This window comes from Balaenoptera ricei, chromosome 7, assembly GCF_028023285.1.
Source record: "Balaenoptera ricei isolate mBalRic1 chromosome 7, mBalRic1.hap2, whole genome shotgun sequence".
NCBI classification, from domain to species: Eukaryota; Metazoa; Chordata; class Mammalia; order Artiodactyla; family Balaenopteridae; genus Balaenoptera; species Balaenoptera ricei.
This window is the reverse complement of record NC_082645.1, coordinates 113,095,491-113,100,105: the sequence shown is the minus strand read 5'-3', so window position 1 is coordinate 113,100,105 and position 4,615 is coordinate 113,095,491. Positions and strand designations below refer to the sequence as shown.

Here is a 4,615-nt window from a genome sequence, read left to right as displayed (position 1 = left end):
CCACCCATACTGACTGAGTGCTTATTTTCGGCCCCATACTGTGCCAGCGCTGGGGACACAGGGCCCCAGTGTGCCTTCAGACTGCAGTTGCCCCAGGGGCTGGGAGAGGAGGTAGGGGTCAGTGCGGGTTTCCTCAGAGGGGTGGGACCCGGGGCAGGTAAAAGAGGGCTTGAAATTAGACAGAGGGAGGTGCTTTCTTAGGGGGTGGGGGTCACAGTGAGTGAAGGCACCATCTGATCAATGCACATTCTCTGGGTGAACGGAGATTAGTGGGCCTCGGTCAAGCTGGGAAAAGCCTAAAATTAGCCTGACCAGCTGGGCCCAGACTGTGCGGGGCTCCTCCTTACCCCCCTGGCCTCCTCAAGTTTCAGAAAGCACGAGTGTGTGCAGGAACAGCGTGCTTTGCCCAGGTCACAGCAGGCAGGACAGGGCACCTGGGGCCAGGCTGGGCAGGGGTGCAGCTCCCAGCAGGGATGCGGTCCCCACGGGGGCCCCCTAGCCCTGCAGGGCCTGACAAGAGGGAAGGGGGAGCCCCTGTCCTTCCCCTCTCCTTCTTAACACAGTTTCCTCTTTTGCTTCCCTGTTCTCCTTCCAGACCTGCAGGCCTGGCAGTGTGGCCAGCCCGGGGCGGGGTGAGCCTAACGGCTTCCCGCATACCCTGTGCCAGCCTCCTTTCTGACCTTGCCTGAAATTCCCCCCATTACTCACCATCGGGTGCTATCATCAAGCCTGAGAAGTGGTTTGAGAAGCTAATCTTGTCTTAGAAGGCTCTGGAGCTGGTCTGAATGGCAAGCAGCAGTAAGTAGGGGGGTGGGGAGGTGGGAAGGAGACGGCTCAGCCTGGTGGTGGTGGCAGCAGAGTGGGGCTGGGTAGCTGGACAGCCTCTTGGTGTCCTCCCCCCGTTCCCCACGCAGGGCCGTCCCCACATCGGACATCCGCAATGTGATTGCTCTTAGGGGGCTGTATTCTGTCTCCAGCCCCACCCCCATTCATTTGTGGAAGCCCTCTCCCCTAGTACCTCGGAATGTAACTTTGAGAGATACAGTCTTTAAAGAGGTAATTAAGTTAAAATGAGGGTGGGCCCTAATCCAATATGACCAGTATCCTTATAAGAAGAGGCGCTCAGGACACAGATACACACAGAGGTATGACCCTGGGAGGACACAGGGAGAAGACACTATCTGCAAGCCAAGGACAGAGGCCTCAGAAGGAACCAGCCCTCCAAACTCAATCTTGGACTTCTGCCTCCAGGACCGTAAGAAAATAAATTTTGGTCGTGGAAGTACCCTCCCCCGCCCCCAGTCTGTGGCGCTTGTCATGGCGGCCCTGGCAGTCTAACAGGCCCTCAGTCCCTTTCCCCAGAATGCCCTGCCTGGTGCCCTCTGTCTATTCATCTTCTTCCCATCTTTTCTCCTGGGTCACCAACCCCGGCTTTCACATGGCTCTAATTTGCAAATGCCACCTCTGGTCCCGAGGTCTTTTTATCTGCAGCTGTGCTGGAAGCTTCTGGAGAGTAAAACAGCACTGAGAACAGGCAGGAGGGCCCAGAAAGGCCTCCATAGAAGGTGTGTTGATGGCAAGCCCCCTCATACGTCGCTCAGCCTAAGCTGATGGCAACGAGAGCCCATCAGTACAGAGCTGTCGGAGCCCTACCGTGTCCCCTGCCCCTGCTAAGCATCCCACGTGCCTGGAAGCATAATTCACTGAAATATTAACTTGGGGCTCCTCCTTCCACCTGCCTGCACCCGCTTTCCAGCACAGCACCATGCTTGTATGTCCTAGCCTTGGACATTAATGGAGCCTAGACTTTAGCAGGTGGCAAATGGGCTATGATTCCCTAGGAATAATATTAAAACTGGTACACAACCTCCACACCCCAGCTTCACAACCCTTCTTTGGCAGAGTGGCGGGGGAAACCTCCAAGAAGCTGTGATGAGGGGCAGTGGCCAACCCCTCTGCCCCCAGCCCCCCTCCCCCGGCTGCCATGGGCACCAGGCTCACAGTGTCCGGGAGACCCCAGGGCAAGCGGTAAAAATGGAGGCTGCAGGATGCTGGTGCATAGGGGCCCCACGTATGTGAATGAGACAGGAGGGTACATGGTTAGAGAAGCAAACATTCTACCCACCACTGGCCAGCGCACACCACGCAGTCCCTCCAGATCCACAGCCCTAGGCTCTGCCCCTCTCAGTTCTGGACTCTCCTGCCAGTCCTGGGGCCATTGCTGCTGGTGGGAATGATCTTGGGCCAGGCTCTTGGCTACAGCACTGACCTTACCAGGGATCTAATGCATCACTCACCCTCACCGTACTGAGCTCTGCTGAGAGCAGTGTGCCAGGCACCTACCCAATGTCTATTTTCCCCTTCTTTCTACTAGCAGGACCCTGATTTGGGGAGAGGGGTGGCAATGTACCCAGCTAAAATACTTCCTCGGATCCTTTGTAGCTAGTGGTGGCCATGTCGACCCAGTTCTGCCCAATGGAATGAGAGGAGAAGTCAGCTAGTAGACATTGAAAAAGGAACTGACTCAACAGACATGTTTGTCAGTTTCTTACCTCTGATTGCTGACTTCACCTCTTCCCCTTTCTATCTTCCTGGAAGACAGTTTGGATGCCTGGAGGTGCAGCAGCCACCTTTCAACCATGAGGACAAAAGCCAGGTGCTGAGTGTGGTGGAGGAGAAATAAAGAAGGAATCTGGCTGACACCCCTTAGTAGTAGCACCGGCCCTTGACTGCCAACTCTGAATTTATTTTTTGCAAGAGATTAAAAAAGATCTCTTCTTTGTTTAAGCCCCTGTTACTCTAGTTTTCAGGTACTTGCAGGTAAACATAGTCCTAACTGACACACAGCCCTTCCTACACAAAATCTGGTAGCTCCTTCTGAAATCTCAGCACGTACCCCAGCCGACCCTAGAGCAGCCCCACCCAAGGATGGCCGTGCCTCTACTCTGACCGCACCACCCTGAGGTGGTGGCCCAGAGGAGTGCAGGGGTGTAGGGCCACAGGCTCAGAGAGGTTAGGTGACTTCTCCTGCATCACATGGCTAGTAAGAGAAGAGTCAAGATAAGATCTTCTATCTCAGAGGCACTGTTTCTTCTCCGATACTAAGGTGGGTGAGGTTGGGCAGGGATATGGGGGTTTGCAGGCCAGGGAATCTGCTGTGATATCCTAGGAATCATCATCATCATCATAAATAGTAGATCAAAGCCTCATTGAAGGCTTTGCAAATGTTGCCTCAAGGAGACCTAACCTGACTACTCCATTTAAAATTTCAACCCCTATTTCCTGATTCCATTATCCTGCTCTAGTTTTTTTTTTCAATAGAATGGCTCACCTTCTAGCACAGTATTTAACTTATTTTTATTATGTTGGCTGTACATGTCTGTCACCTCTCTCCCCACCCCAGGTTTAAGCCCCACACAAATAAGGGTCTTGGTTTGCTTTGTTCATGAATACATTCTAAGAGCCTAGAATAATGCTGGCCTAAAGAAGGTACTTGTTGAACTGAATTAAATAGCGATGTTTCCCGAGCACCACCTATTAGGGGCTTGTGTCCTCCCCAAAATTCATATGCTGAAGTCCTAACGTCCAGTACCTGAGAATGTGGTTATATGTGGAGACAGGTCTTTGAAGAGGTAATGAAGTTAAAATGAGGTCATTAGGGTGAGCCCTAATCCAGCATGACTGCTACCCTTATAATAAGAGGAGATTAGGACACAGACACACAGAGAAGGAAGACCATGTGAAGACAACAGAGAGAAGAAGCCACCTACAAACCACGCAGAGAGGCTTCAGAAGAAACCAGTCCTGCTGAAACCCTGACTGCAGATTTCTAGCTTCCAGAATCATGAGAAAATAAACTTCTGTAGTTTAAGCCAGCCAGTCTGTGGTCCTTTGTTATGTAGCCCTAGTGAGCAAATATAGCACCCATGCTTAGCTCTGTGTGAACGGCTTTGTACACGTTGTCTCATTTGATCTTAACCACAGTCCTAAGAGATAAGTACTTATTTCTCAGGTGCGGAAACTGAGGCCCAGGAAGTGATGATGGGGGCAGGCGCTAGGGAAAAGCTACATCTTGGGGTGTTAGGCCTCCTGGGGCTGGGGGGAGGGAGCCCCAGCTGCTGACTCACCAGGGCCCCCTCCTTATCCGGAGTTCTGTGGGAGGTCAGGCCTGTCCTCCATCTGCCCCTCTCCCAACCCCACCCCTAAATGGGTCTACATTGGACCCCTTGCCCCCTCACCTGCTCTCTCAGCAGCTTTGTGCAGACCCGTGATCTGGGATGTTGCTGGTGCCACCCAAAGAAACAAGTCTCTATGGTACAACTTCAGACACTGAAGCCAGTGGAAGGAGGAGAAAGAAGACAGCTTTGGGGGAAAGCATTTCTGCAGTGTCCCTGGAAGCAGTTGGTCCCGAGGTACTGCCTGCAGGTCCGCCCAGTGGGGCAGACCCCCCAAGACGAGGGTGTGAGGAGCCCACTGGCTCTTCAGCTAGCACTTCTAGTCAGGACAACAGTCGTGGTTGGTATTTATTGAGGTCCAGCAGGTGCCAAGCTTTGTCCTCAGTGCATGATGTCGAGTTTCTCATTTAATCCTCTGAGCAGCCCTGCGAGATGGTCCC

The 4,615-nt window shown here is 53.0% G+C and overlaps 1 long non-coding RNA gene across 1 annotated transcript; it reads left to right on the top strand.

Annotated features, from left to right (window-relative positions):
• Positions 1-431: 431 nt before the first annotated feature.
• Positions 432-2,787, top strand: LOC132369291 (uncharacterized). The gene is made up of 2 exons (XR_009504325.1): positions 432-798; positions 2,599-2,787. It is a non-coding gene; the product is annotated as an uncharacterized LOC132369291 (long non-coding RNA).
• Positions 2,788-4,615: the final 1,828 nt, after the last annotated feature.